A 15,779-nucleotide genomic window follows, 5' to 3' on the forward strand; every position below is an offset into this window, starting at 1 on the left:
AAAATTTCTTTTCCCACAATTTTGGAATGCCATTCCCATCATCTCTTCCCACTCTGTGATTCCTTTTAAGATGGTTTTCAAACTTATTTCACAATATTCGAGGCGTCTGGCATTATATTTAGTTTTCAGGGGTGCCTGAAATTTGTAGGGTGGGTGCCTGGAGGTATATTTTCATTTTTTATAGTTTGCTTGTGGACTGTAGGGTCGATGGCCGGGTGTGTTTTCTGTTTTTAGATGGATGGGGGCAGGTTAGTAATTGCATGTGGACCTCTGCAGGCTGTCTTTATCTTGAATGACATCATGTTTAGCCAAATCACCAGGAGACAGAGAAAGTTCCTGTTCCAAAAGGCAGTGGGCAAAAGGAGAAGATATGCATCGCTGCCATTTAAATGGATGGTTTCTCTGCAGCGGGTGCAAGATTGGAAAGGAACAAACATACTATTTGGGGAGCCCTAATAAAGCTGCTTTGCCAGGCAGTGTTTGAGCAAAAATTGAACACTATCTTTTTGTCTTGAATTCTCTTTTATTACTCCTTTAGATCGGCTTAAAGTGTACTGCAAAATAATAGAATTCTGCTTTAAGTACTCTTTATCCAAATATATTATAGCACTTTACAATATCTGCGTTTTGAATGTCTCAGTAGCCTGATTTGAGGCATTTACCTCTGAACTCTATGAAGTTCAGTAACACCTGAGTGCACTAATGAAACATGAATCACTGTACCTTTTCTCTTTGTTTGTTTGTGGGGCTACGCTAAAGATGCTTTATATGTAGTATGTTTCCTTTCTTAACACCTGTGGTGCCAACGTCCTGAGCAAGGGAGGCCTGGGGTGGAGGAAAAGGAGAGCAAGTAGAAAAAGTCTCAGTAAAATTGTCAGACACCTAGACACCTTTGTTGCGCAAAAGTCAACATGACTTCTGTAAAGGGAGATCCTGTCTTACTAATCTATTAGAGTTCTTTGAGGGGGTCAACAAACATGTGGACAAGGAGGATCCAGTGGACATAGTGTACTTAAATTTCCAGAAAGCCTTTGACAGAGTCCCTCACCAAAGGCTCTTATGTAAATTAAGTTGTCATGGGATGAGAGAAGATCCTTTCATGGAATGAGAACTGGTTAAAAGACACGGAATAAAGGGTAGGAATAATTGGTAAATTTTCAGAATGGAGAGGGGTAACTAGTGGTGTTCCCCAAGAGCCAGTCCTAGGACCAATCCTATTCAGCTTATTCATAAATGATCTGGAGAAAGGGATAAACAGTGAGGTGACAAAGTTTGCAGATGGTACTAAACTGCTCAAGATAGTTAAGACCAAAGCAGACTGTGAAGAACTTCAAAAAGATCTCACAAAACTAAGTGATTGGACAACAAAATGGCAAATGAAATTTAATGTGGATAAATGTAAAGTAATGCACATTGGAAATATAACCCCAACTATACATACAATATGATGGGGGCTAATTTAGCTACAACTATTCAGGAGAAAGATCTTGGAGTCATAGCAGATAGTTCTCTGAAAACGTCCATGCAGTGTGGAGCGGCAGTCAAAAAAGCAAACTGGATGTTAGGAACCATTTAAAAAGGGATAGAGAATAAAACGGAAAATATTTTATTGCCCTTCTATAAATCCATGGTACGCCCACATCTTGAATACTGCGTACAGATGTGGTCCCCTCATCTCAAAAAAGATATACTGGCATTAGAAAAGGTTCAGAAAAGGGCAACTAAAATGATTAGGGGTTTGGAACGGGTCCCATATGAGGAGAGATTAAAGAGGCTAGGGCTTTTCAGTTTGGAAAAAAGGAGACTAAGGGGGGATATGATAGAGATATATAAAATCATGAGTGGTGTGGAGAAAGTGAAGAAGGAAAAGTTATTTACTTGTTCCCATAATAGAAGAACTAGGGGCCACCAAATGAAATTAATAGGTAGCAGGTTTAAAACAAATAAAAGGAAGTTATTCTTCACTCAGCGCCCAGTCAACCTGTGGAACTCCTTGCCTGAGGAGGTTGTGAAGGCTAGGACTATAACAGGGTTTAAAAGAAAACTGGATAAATTCATGGAGGTTAAGTCCATTAATGGCTATTAGCCAGGATGGGTAAGGAATGGTGTCCCTAGCCTCTGTTTGTCAGAGGGTGGAGATGGATGGCAGGAGAGAGATCACTTGATCATTACCTGTTGGGTTCACTCCCTCTGGGGCACCTGACATTGGCCACTGTCGGTAGACAGGATACTGGGCTGGATGGACCTTTGGTCTGACCCAGTATGGACATTCTTGTGTTCTTAATGGGGTTTTCTTCTATGCGGAAAAGGTACTGGTGGCTGTAGGGTTAGATACAAAAGAGAATTAAAAAAATGAAGTTTCAGTGGCACAGCTGCCCTGGACAGCATATTGGGAGGGAGTGTGTTTAAATGCATAGCAAGTGGAGAGGGTCTTCTAACTCTGCCCGAGTTGGTGCTGAAAATCCCATACCAGGAAAAAGTAGTTGTATTATAGTACAACACAATTCTTAGTGGCACAGCTTTTCTCTGCAGCAGTTTCAGGCAGGGTGATGGTAGAGTTCTCCTCCACAGAGATTTCAATATGGCTGTCTGCACTGGATTCTTGTGCGTTGTCTGTATCAAGCGAGTCCTGTAGTTCTTGGCTACCGTAATAAATCTCCTCCTGGTTGGACAGCATGGCACTCTTGAGGTCAAGCAAGTAGTTGGCGGTATTACTGGGCACCTGCCATGTGGTGTGGGGTGCTATCTATCACATCAACTTTATGTTCAGTGGTGGCATTGCTTTCAAAAATGTGGTGCAATTCCTCGTAATATGGGCAGGTAGCAGTGGCATTACTGGAGGTCCTGGTCCCTTATCTTCAGGTACTTATTCCAGACCTCCTTTGCTTTGTCTTGGCACTGGAACCAGCTCTGACAGTGCTCGTTCACCTTTGTTTTCTCTGACTGTGCCTTATAAATGTCTGCTTTACAATGAAGCTTACTCAGATGGAACTAGATATGTATGTCTCTAAAGAGTCCAGTCAAGTCTAGGACCTCTGCCTGTGCCCACATGGAAGCATGAGGGCAGCATGGCTGCTATCATCAGTATGTGATCTCACTACTGTCTGGTATTGAAAAGGGGCATTCCTGTCTGCCTGCCAGCATTTAAACAGAGATATTTTACATTAAGGCAAGATGCCTCTGGAGCAGTGGAGAGCCCAGGTACAAGACAGGTCAATCAATGTAGGTGTGAAGTAGTGCAGTTTGGGATACTAGCTGGAGGACTGCCAACAGCACAGTAGTTAGAAATTGGTCCACAAACTTCAGAGCAAATGAAGTGACTGCAAAGCATCTGAAGAAGTGGGGTTTTTACCCACGAAAGCTTATGCCCAAATAAATCTGTTAGTCTTTAAGGTGCCATCGGACTCCTTGTTGTTTTTGCAAAGTGGAGTTACTCTTGTTCCAAGGAGGAGTACTTACTGCGACCTAAGATGCTAAATAAATGGCTCTGAAAACCATTTTTGTGTGGACACAAGGTGCTGTAGTATAGCTATTTACTACAGCAATGGAAGGGGTTTTTCATCAGTGTAGTAAGTCCACTCCCTTGAGGGTTGGTAACTAGATCGATGGAAGAATTCTTCCCTTTGACCTAATGGTACATACACCATGACTCACTTAAGAGATGTAGTTAAATCGACCTAGGTCGATTTTTCACATCTCTGAGTGACCAAACCTAGATCAACCAAAGTTTTAGGTGTAGACCAGACCAAGGCCTAATACTCGTAACGCACACACTCCGTCTTAATTCAACAATGCCATCCCCTTCAGTGCACTCAAAGAAGTGAAAATTGCTCTTAACTTTTATCTTCTAATGCTACATTTAATAACGTAATGACAACTATAGTTTTAAAATTTCAGTTTTAGCATTTTCACCTATGATGCTGAGAATAGAAAGGTGACTTGCATACTCAGAATTTCTTTTTTCAAAAGCAAACTTCTATATATTTGACTTTAAATCAGAGTTATATGTAATACATATTAGAAAAAAACAAATATTGACGTGTACACAACACACCTACAGAAATGCAGAATGTAAGAGAAATTGAAACTCAGCAGATTCAGGAAGCAAATACTGTGTTGCTTTACACTTAGGTTTTCTTCACAAACATGACTATAAACATTTTAAAATGAAAATTTATATTCTTGAAGCAACCATTTGACAAATATTTGACAATGAAAATATTAGTTGGCTATCACTGTAACATGGCTAGAAATAGTTATTCATACTGTTAATAAAATATGAACACATTAAAGAGTACCCTGTGTCTTTTATCTTGCTACAATACCTAAATTAGTCTTTTTTGCATTTTGGAAATGAGAAATATTTTTTCTCTTGGGATCTTATTGGGGTTATCTAAAGTGATTATAAATCATAAACTAATATTTACTTGAAAATTCTCAGAAATCATTTTGAACAGTTAGAATAAATGTTGTAAATTTGGACTGGGTACACTTTATTACTCATTCATAGGGGGTTTAATCTCTGCTTTAAATTCTGATCTCAGTGCAACCTTCAATTATGGAGCCACTATTGCATAAAAACATAAGAATGGCCATACTAGGTCAGACCAATGGTCCATCTAGCCCAGTATCCTGTCTTCCAATAGTGGCCAGTGCCACAGGCTTCAGAGGGAATGAACAGAACAGGGAAATTTGTCAAATGATCCATCCCCTGTCCTCCAGTCCCAGCTTCTGGCATTCACAGTTTTAGGGACACATAGCGCATGGGGTTGCATTCCTGACCATCTTGGCTAATAGCCATTGATCCTCCATGAAGTTTCCTAATTCATTTTTGAGCCCAGTTATATCTTTGGCCTTCACAACATCCATTGGCAACAAGTACCACAAGTTGACTGTGTGCTGTGTGAAGAAGTACTTCATTTTGTTTGTTTTTAAACCAGTTGCCTATTAATTCCATTGGGTGATCCCCTGGTTCCTGTGCTATGTGAAGAGGTGAACAACACTTCCCTATTCACTTTCTCAACACCATTCATGGTTTTATAGACCTCTATCATATCCCCCCTTAGCTGTCTCTTTTCTAAGATGAACAGTCCCAGTCTTTTTAATCTTTCCTCCTATAGAAGTTGTTCCTTACACCTAATCATTTTTGTTGCCCTTCTCTGTACTTTTTCTAATTCCAATATATCTTTTTTGAGATGAGACCACCAGAACTGCATGTGGTATTCAAGGTGTGGGCATACCATGGATTTATGTAGTAGCATTAAGATATTTTCTGTCTTATCTATCCCTTACCTAATGGTTCCTAACATTGTTAACTTTTTTGACTGTTGCTGCACACTGAGCAGATGTTTTCAAAGAACTATCCATGATGATTTCAAGATCTGTTTCTTCAATGGAACGGCTAATTTAGACCCCATGATTTTGTATGTATAGTTGGGATTATTTTTTCCAATAAAGCCTTTCCAAATCCCACGTATCCAAGCTCCAGCATGTGCAAAATGAGCTACCCCTTCCTACCGTCTCCCTCATATTGACCATTTCTACACTGGTCCAGTCATCAGCATAGTTTACAGAAGTTTCAGGGCTCCTCTACACAATGCTAGTTGCCAACAGCCCATAGGCACCATTTCAGCAAATAGAGATTTCTGGAATTTATATGGTCGGGCATAGGTGCTGGAACTAAGGGTACTGGAGGTATTGCTGCTGCACCCCGTGGCTTGAAGCAGTTTCCATCACATAGGGTTTACAGTTTTATTCAGTGACTGTCAGTACCCCCACGATAAAATTGTTGTCAGGAAGATATTCCTGCACCAGGGCAATTGTTAGCTGGCCAGGCAATCCCAAAAAATGTAAAGGGACCCTACGAGGACCAAGAATCTTGCCTATAATGTTAAGAATTCATAACGCAACTATTTTTATTTAATACATGTGGGAGTGTGTTTTGTAAAATTAGCTGCTGTACATGTTTGCTGACATATTGGAGACCAAAATCTGTCTGTAGACTTCCGTGGAACACAATGGAATGAACAGCACAGGTGGTAAATTCAGTGAAATTATACAACCCTAAAGAAGCATGCTTTACATCCCAATGCTATTTTTACTTTCTATTGATAAAACTGCAAATGGGCACATATTGTGTGGACCTTAAATTTAGATTAACAAAGACCAGTTTAAATTGCATGAAGAAATAACTATTCTAAGAATTCACATCCAGTTTAAGCAATATGTGGAAAGTTGTAGAGTCAGGTAACCCTAAGAAATATTTTAATTCTTTATTAACAAACTATTTTTATATATAAACATACACACACACACAGCCTTTCAAAGGTTCTACTTAATATTTTTATAAAGAGCAGCTAAAATATTTCCAAAAGCAAGAAGTGGAAATGTTAGCATGAACATTATCATCATCATCATCATCATACCTAGATCTTATATAGAGCTTTTCACCAGTTCTCAAAGCACTTTACAAAAGTCAAAAACTCAGCTTACATTTCAGGAAGATTTTATGTAGAATAGCAAATGTTATTAGCCACAATTTTCAGATTCAGTAACAAAATCATAGTGGTTTATTTGAGCGGTGCTGTTGCCTAGATGATTAGGCAATGGCTATGGAACCAAAAGATCTGTGTTGTAATCTTTGGTGTGGTGCTGAATTTGCTATATTTTTAGAACTTTTTTATCAGTATTTGAAATTAATGTGCCTGTGAGTGCATGTGCTAACTAAGCTATGTAGTGAATGTGCATGTTTTCAGGTGAGCACTGAATGAGGCAGAGCTCACCAGAAACCATTATTAGCTGCCCGCTCAAACTCAACATGGATGAAACAGCTCTTAGTCTCCCCACCCCACCCCCCGGAAAATCCTCCCCACTACCTCCTTTCTCAGTCACCATGGACAACATCAACATCCTGCCTGTTTCCCTATTAGAATAGAAAAGCATGATTTCTTAGAACTACTGTGTCCTTCAAGCTCTTTCCTGAACACCTGTATCCTGCAAGCTAAAGAAATGCTTTTTTAATTTGTGCCTCTGTACCAGAGCACAATAGTTTTTCTTGGTCTACGTAAAAATTCAGTTTGAGGTTTCAGATCCAGTATAGACTTCATCTAAGATTATTCTATCTGGCTGTCAGGGAGGAAGTTTGGTTAGGCTTGGAGTTTTTAATTTAAAAAAAAAAACAGATCTAGATTAAATTAAAAATTATACTGTGCTTTTTTGGGACTAGCTGAAAAATTATTTTAGTTTAATTTAACCCTTGGCTATAAGTGTTTCAAAACAAACAAAAAAAAACCCCTCAAACCCAACACCACCCACACCAAACCAGATTATATAGATATACATATTATGGAGGTACCGGAAAGTATCATAATGCCATGAGATAAACCCATGGTATATCCACACCTTGAATACTGCATGCAGTTCTCATTGTCCAATATAAAAAAAGATATGTTACACTTGAAAAAGTACAGAGAAGGGCAACAAAAATGATTAGGGATATGGAACAACTTCCATATGAGGAGAGATTAAAAAGACTGGGACTGTTCATCTTAGAAAAGAGATGACTAAGGTGGGATATGATAGAGGTCTATAAAATCATGAATGGTGTAGAGAAAGTGAGTGAGAAAGGTTTACCCCTCAACATAACACAAGAACCATGGGTCACTTAATGAAATTAATAGGCAGCAGGTTTAAAACAAACATAAGTACTTCTTCACACAGTGCACTGTCAACCTGTGAAACTTGTTGACAGAGGATGTTGTTAAGGCGAAAGGTATAACTGGGTTCATAAAAATTTAATAAATTCATGGAGCATAGGTCCATTAATGACTATTAGCCAAGATGGTCAGGGACTCAGTGCCATGCCCCATGTGTCCCTAAACCTGTCACTTCCAGAAGGTGGGCCACGGGATGGATCACTTGATAATTGTCCCATCCATTCCCTCTGAAACATCTAGCACCGGCCATGGTTGGAAGACAGGATACTGAGCTAGATGTATTGTTGGTCTGACCTAGTATGGCCAGTCTTATGTGCTTATGACCATCTAGTCTCACCTCCTGTATAACACAGGTCATATTGATAAATGCAAAGTAATGCACATTGGAAAGCATAATCCTAACTATACATATAAAATGATGGGCTCTAAATTAGCGGTTATCACTCAAGAAAGAGATCTTGATGTCATTGTGGATAGTTCTCTGAAAACATCCACTCAATGTGCAGCGGCACAGAATGCTGGAGATCATTAAGAAAGGGATAGATAATAGGACAGAAAATATCATGTTGCCTCTATATAAACCGATGGTACACCCACATCTTGACTATTGTGTGCAGATGTGGTCGCCCCATCTCAAAAAAGATATATTGGAATTGGAAAAGGTGCAGAAAAGGGCAACAAAAATGATTAGGGGTATGGAACAGCTTCCGTATGAGGAGAGATTAATAAGACTGGGACTTTTCAGCTTGGAAAAGAGATGGCTATGGGGAGATATGATTGAGGTCTATAAAATCATGACAGGTGTAGAGAAAGTAGATAAGGAAGTGTTGTTTACTACTTCTCATAACACAAGAACTAGGGGTCACCAAATGAAATTAATAGGCAGCAAGTTTAAAACAAATAAAAGGAAGTATTTCTTCACACAACGGACAGTCAACCTGTGGAACTCCTTGCCAGAAGATGTTGTGAAGGCCAAGACCATAACAGGGTTCAAAAAAGAACTAGATAAATTCATGGAGAATAGGTCCATCAATGGCTATTAGCCAGGATGGGTAGGAATAGTGTCCCTAGCCTCTGCTTGCCTGAAGCTGGGAATGAGCGACAGGGGATGGATCACTTGATGATTACCTGTTCTGTTCGTTCCCTCTGGAGCACCTGGCACTGGCCACTGTCAGAAGATAGGATACTGGGCTAGATGGACCTTTGGTCTGACCCAGTAAGGCCGTTCTTATAGAACTTCCCTAAATAATTCATAGAGTATATCTTTTAGAAAAATATCCAATTTTGATTTGAAAAATTTGAGTGATGGAGTAGCCATCATGACTTTTGGTAAATTGTTCCAATGGTTAATTACCCTCACTGTTAAAAATTAATGCCTTATTTCCAGTCTGAATTTGTCTAGCCTGAACTTCCGGCCATTGGATCGTGTTATAACTTTCTCTGATCTATTGAAGAGCCCATTATTATTTGTTCCCCCATAAATACTTTTAGACAGTAATCAAGTCACTCCTTAATGTTCTCTTTGTTAGACTCAAAGAGCTCAATCTGTTTATCTTATAACTACAAGTCATGTTTTCTAATCCTTTAATCATTCTCTTCTCTGAGCCCTCTCCAATTTATGAACATCCTTCTTCAATTGTGGGCACCAGAACTGGACACACTATTCCAGCAGCAGTTGCACCAATATATAGAGGTAAAATAAACTCTCTGCTCCTACTCGAGATTCCCATTTATTCATTGCAGGATCACATTAGCTCTTTTGGCTACAATGTCTCATTGGGAGCTCATGTTCACCTGATTATCCACCCTGACCCCCAAATCTTTTTCAGAGAAACTGCTTCCCAGGAAAGAGTTCCCCATCTGGTAAGTGTGGCCTTCATTCTTTGTTCCTAGATGTATACCTATACATTTAGCCGCATATTATTTGCTTGCTCCGGTTTACCAAGAGATCTGGATTGCTCTGCATTAGTGACTTGTCCTCTTCATTATTTACCACTCCCCCATCTTTGTAATCTGAAATCATTATCAGTGATGATTTTATGTTTTCTTCCACATCACTGATAAAAATGTTAAATAGCATAGGGCCAATAAATTATCCCTCTGGGACCTCACTGAAAGCACACCCGCTCGATGACGATTCCCTGTTTACAATTGCATTTTGAGACCTATCAGTTAGCCAGTTTTTAATCCATTTAACATGTGCCATGTTAATTTTATGTTCTAGTTTTTTAGTCAAAATGTCATGCGGTCCCAAGTCAAACACTGTACAGAAGTGTAAGTATATTATGTCAATGCTGTTACCTTTTTTTGATGAAATCACAAGTTTGGAGGATAAAAAGGTATCAGGTTAGTTTGAAGGCTCTATTTTCCATGAGCGTACATGGATTTTCATTAATTACATTACCCCCTTTAAATCTTTATTAATCAAGTCTCATGTCAGCTGCTCCATTATCTTGCTAGGAATTGATGTTAGGCTGAGAGGCCTATAATTACCCGGGTCATCCCATTTACCCTTTCTAAATATCGGCACAACACTAGCTTTCTTTCTGTCTTGTGGAACTTTCCCCTGTGCTGCGAGACTTACTGAAAATCAGCATCAACTGTCCAAGAAGCTGCCCACCAGCTCTTTTAAACTCTTGGGTGCAAGTTATCTGGACCCACTGATTTGAAAATATCTAACTTTATTAGTTTTTGTTTAATGTCTTCTGGAGATCCTAGTGGAATGGAAAGAATGTTACCACCCTATGATGAGACGAGATCTTCTGTTTTCCCCCAAATACAGAACAGAAATATTTATTGAATACTGCTGCCTTTTCTACATTATTATGGATAATTCTACCTTTTCCATCTAGTAATGGACCAATACCATTTTTAGGATTCTTTTTGTTCCCAATATATTTTAAAAATTCCTTCTTATTGTCCTTGACTCTGCTGGCCATAGATTCCTGCTTATGTCCTTTTGCTTTACCTGTCAGTTTTCTACAATTCCTGACTTCTGGTTTATATTCTTTACTATCAACTTCCCTTTTCTTTCACTTGTTTTTTTCCTATCTAGTCAGTCTAGCTGTCTTTTTTTATAGCTGCCTTAACTTCCCCTCTAAACCAGTTTGTTTTTTTAACCATCAGAGCCTTCTTCCTCAGTTGTGGAATTGTGGCTTTTGGGGCATCTAATAAAAAAATGTTCTTAAATTATTCCCAATTATCAGTCATATTTTTCTGATTAAATTCTTCTTCCCAGCTGATTTGGCTTATAATTGTTTTCAACTTTGTGAAATTGGCCCTATTAAAGCACCAAGTATTTATATTATTGATGTGGACTTTATTCTCCTTGCACTTTATAAATGTGATCAAGTCATGATCACTTGTACCTAAAAAAACAGGAGTACTTGTGGCACCTTAGAAACTAACAAATTTGTTAAGCATAAGCTTTCATGGGCTACAGCCCACTTCATTGGATGCATAGAATGGAACATATAGTAAGAAGATAGATATATATAGACACACAGAGAAGGTGGAAGTTGCCATACAAACTGTAAGAGGCTAATTAATTAAGATGAGCTATTATCAGCAGGAGAAAAAAATTTTGTAGTGATAATCCAGATGGCCCATTTAGACAGTTGACAAGAAAGTGTGAGGATACTTAACATAGGGAAATAGATTCAATATGTGTAATGACCCAGCCACTCCCAGTCTCTATTCAAACCCAAATTAATGGTATCTAGTTTGCATATTAATTCAAGCTCAGCAGTTTCTCTTTGGAGTCTGGTTTTGAAGCTTTTCTGTTGCAAAATTGCCACCCTTAAATCTTTTACTGAGTGGCCAGAGAGGTTGAAGTGTTCTCCTACCAGTTTTTGAATGTTATGATTCCTGATGTCAGATTTGTGTCCATTTATTCTTTTGCATAGAGACTGTCCGGTTTGGCCAATGTACATGGCAGAGGGACTATTTAACATTCCAATCATGCAAATCATCCCTTCAAATTTCAGTAATACCAACTAGAGTGAATTTATGCTCATAAATGAGCAATTCCAGTTCATCTTGTTTGTTACCCAGACTCCTATAATTTGATGAATAGGCAATTAAAGATTTTTTTTCTCTTCATGTCCCTAGGTTGTTTGATTAATATTGTTCTCAACATCTCAGTGTTTTTGTGCTGAATGCTCATATCCTCTGTCTTTTTACCCTCCACTTTTACTATTAGTTTAATGCCCACTTAACTATTCTAGTCAGTCTGTCTCCGAGAAAATGGCAGAGGCCATCCAAGCTATACATCTGCCTTTCACTATAGAAGGTGTACCAGTTTCCCACAAAACCAAAACCTTCCTCCCTACAACACTTACCAAGCCAGAATCTGCTATTGTCTGTCTTCCTTTTTTTGTTTGTTTTTGTGTTTATACAGCATCTAACACAGGGGACTCTTAGGCGCTGCAATAATGCAAATAATTAATGGGGCAATGCCACTTACTTCTTAACTTTTATTAATAATTTAGTGGCCCCTTCATTGCACTTACTTAAGGCTTTCGAAAGTTGAGGCGGGGGAGAGAAGAGAGATTCCAAAACAAAAAACTTGTTTCAAAAAACAGTTGTGGTTGCTAAATAAGAACAATGTTACGTCATTTACAAAACTCCAGCATTTATTGGTAAAGAAAGAGAAGTTAAGTGTATCCTAAATCTTACACTCCTCATGTAAACATACACATTATTCTTATCAAGTATAATTAATTTTCATTGCTTGCTGTAGTTTAGTATTAGGTAATCATGCATGCTTATTGGACAGCTTCAGTGTGGACATCTCAGCATGATTTAAAGTTATCAAAAATAAAATAAAAAGGAAGAACATATAGGCATAAATGGTAGTCCCTAAACAAGACATCCAAGATAAGGTGTTTGTCTGTGAATGTCTCCTGTTAGCTCTCTTTAGTAAAGACCCTTAGTATTATACCTGGGTAATTTATGTTAATTAGATCAACAGGAAAATAAGAAATACTTCATTGAGTTATAAATCCCTATTTGCATCTATTAAAAACAGTGCAGACTTTTCAACCACAATATGCAACAAGAGGAAGTGAAATGCTAAATCAGCTGCATGTGGGCCAGCTTAGAACTGCAGAAACAAAAAAAAGGAAAGCAATAGTCTGGATCTAAATCTATAGGGCTGACAGTGAACCTCACCGAACAAACTATTGCACCTTTAAAATGCTTTACTCATTGAAAGCACACCCTACTACCGTGTGGTTGGTCAAACCAAGAGAAGTGAGCTTTGGATTACTCTTTTTCCATTTAAGGGAGCATATGCTTCCACACTGTTATTTTGGGAAATAAGAGTGGCACCTTGTTTAGTCTCCAAGGCTGTAGACAGATTATGGCTGCCCCCACAGCTGTCTGTTTTGTGTGTGCAAAGGAAAAAAGCTCCTCTGAAATGTGAAGCCTCAGTACAATTTACATAAGATTGCAGCTGCCATGGAAAAGCTGGGCTCAATGCCAAACTGTTCTCCATATTACAAAAATCCCTCTAGCACTAGTAGCTTCCAAAGCAAACAACTGAGTAGTACCTGGAGGCATCAACCCTCTGAAACAGCAGGGCCTGGAGGGATCTGACCTAACAGGTTTTTGCTTTAGAAAGGACTTTAATCAAGAACACATCGCTGCTTTGTGGAAGACTGTTTGATTTCTGGAGTCACTTCTTGGGCCAGCAGGGCAGTGAGCATTGTGGAAAGTGACATTCAGCTACTGGGGCCTAATCTATGCAGAGAATTTTAGACAATTCTCCTACCCGTGATCTAGCACAGGTACTAGCAAGGATCTAAAAATGTAATGTAGGCTGACCACAGACATATATACTGCCATGTTGTCTGACCTACTCTGAGCAATGTTTGATGACATGGTTATTTGTCTATACTAGCATTCACAACATTGCTAGAACTGTTGGAGTTGGACTGATGCTGGATTAATAGTGGAAGACTTACCTAAATTATCAATGTAGAGACAGCCTGGGAGGCAGTTTGAAGACAGGTCTGCAACCAAGAGGTGGGAGGAAGTGGTAAATGAGTCTAGTTTCTTTGGTTTAGTATTGATGGGCAGTAAAGAGGTTAAAGTCTGCAACATTTCAGGAAAATCAGAAACTCTAATTGTGCCTCCAAAGATTATCTGTATGTTTTAGGTGATGATAAAGACCAAAGCCTTTGGTGGGAGGAAGTATTTGAAAATAATAAAATATCTAGTTCTCCGGTTATTATCAACTATATGTGTCACTTTTGAATTCCAGGGTCAAAGGGCTGTCAGCAGCTTGCCTACAGTCCCCTCTTCTAAAATGAGGGAACTGTAGTTAATGGGAAGGAGGTTGGACTGTCAGTCCAGAAGCAGCTAGGATTAAAAAAAGTCCTAGCCACTGAGGCTACCAGATCTTGAACTCAGGATGCTTTTTCACATTTGCTGTATTGTCACTGGTGGCTGGTCCCCCTTTACATCACCCCTCTCCTATCACTGTGACCCTTCAGGTGCCCATCCTCACTATCTCTTGTCTATTATGTTTCTCATTAAACTTCCCTTCATCCTTTTCCATTTCCATCTCCCTCTCACTCAGCTTCCCTTTAGGCACTCCTGTCTCTCACTCCTGCAACTTCTCCTTCCCACCACGCCCCTCTCACACTTCAACCCAAGTGCTCACACACAAACTCCTAACTTTTATAATATAAATTAAACAGTTTAAAATATATCTTCAAAGAAGACAACATTAAATTCATTAAGATGGTTGCAATACTTCCTATGCAATCATACAATCTTGCTATTGCAACCCTTGTCCTCCTCTCACATTCCCCATGCCCTTGTTCATCATCTTTAGTCAAATTATAAGAACTTCAGGGCAGGACCCGTGTGTTTTTGTGTGTCAGGAAGGCAATTTACCACACTTTTGGGTGCTGTGAAACAAATAAGTAATGAGTTATGAGAAACTAAATCATAAAAATAGATAATTGTTCAAACCTTAGTAATGCTATATGTTTATAAGCAAGAGGACGACTCCCTTTGATGTTGAGAGATCTGTGAAGTGAAAAGCCTTATTACTTCAGTGGTATTCCCACGTTCATCTAGGAACATTTTAGAAATCACTTTTTTAAATGATCAGAATTAAATTTTTTTTAATCCTAGCTTTATTTGAACACCAGACACTCTTGTTGCAGTAAAGAAGCTTTAGGGATTCAAAATATTTTGATTGGCTGAGCTCTTAAGTAATTGATAATGGAGAAAGGTGATGAAATATTGTCTTTGCAGTTCAGTTGACTGTTTACATGGTTCAGCAAGTTAATCAGTCAGACAATAGCATGTGAGTGATTTATTTTTATTTAGATAAATCACTTGATGTCACCAGCCCTCAATTATTTAACATTCTAGAGCAGGGGTGGCCAACCTGTGGCTCTGGAGCCACATGCGGCTCTTCAGAAGTTAATATGTAGCTCCTTGTATAGGCACTGACTCTGAGGCTGGAGCTAGAGGTGCCAACTTTCCAGTGTGCCGGGGGGGGTGCTCACTGCTCAACCCCTGGCTCTCCCACAGGCCCTGCTCCAACTCCGCCCCTTCCCTTGAGTCTGCAATGCCCTCGCTCCTCCCCCTCCCCCACAGAGTCTCCTACATGCCACGAAACAGCTGATCGGGAGGTGTGAGGAGGTGATGATTGGGGGGGCTGCTGGTGAGTGGGAGGTGCGAGGAACCAGGGGTGGGGGGAGCTGATGGGGGGGCTGCTGACGTATTACTGTGGCTCTTTGGCAATGTACATTGGTAAATTCTGGCTCCTTCTCAGGCTCAGGTTGGCCACCCCTGTTCTAGAGAATATGGTAAACAAAGAGCTGTTCTGTTGATCCAGGTTATAAATGTTGCCTTTCATAATGGTTTGTAACTACACTAGCAGCCTATTGATATAGAAGTCTCCTAGGGAGACAAAATATTCTCAATATCAAGATGTCTCTGTTAACTGGATTTGTTTTATTTGATATCCAGTGAACAAAATGAAATTGGTTTCCGAAACATGTTTGTTAAACCAGATATTTTCTGTTAACATACCTGTGATTA

General features: G+C 39.2%; 1 protein-coding gene across 2 annotated transcripts in view; it reads left to right on the forward strand.

Annotated features, from left to right (window-relative positions):
* Positions 1-15,779, forward strand: part of ASH1L (ASH1 like histone lysine methyltransferase) — a 156,225-nt gene that overhangs the window by 43,075 nt on the left and 97,371 nt on the right. The window contains exon 1 of one of the 2 annotated variants that reach the window (XM_074938717.1): positions 9,557-9,578. The exons of the other annotated variant lie outside the window; for it this stretch is intronic. The gene's annotated coding sequence lies outside the window, so the exon portion shown is untranslated. Of the gene's footprint in view, positions 1-9,556; positions 9,579-15,779 lie in introns of those variants that run through there. 2 annotated transcript variants of the gene reach the window in all.

Source organism: Natator depressus, chromosome 24, assembly GCF_965152275.1.
Source record: "Natator depressus isolate rNatDep1 chromosome 24, rNatDep2.hap1, whole genome shotgun sequence".
Taxonomy (NCBI): domain Eukaryota; kingdom Metazoa; phylum Chordata; order Testudines; family Cheloniidae; genus Natator; species Natator depressus.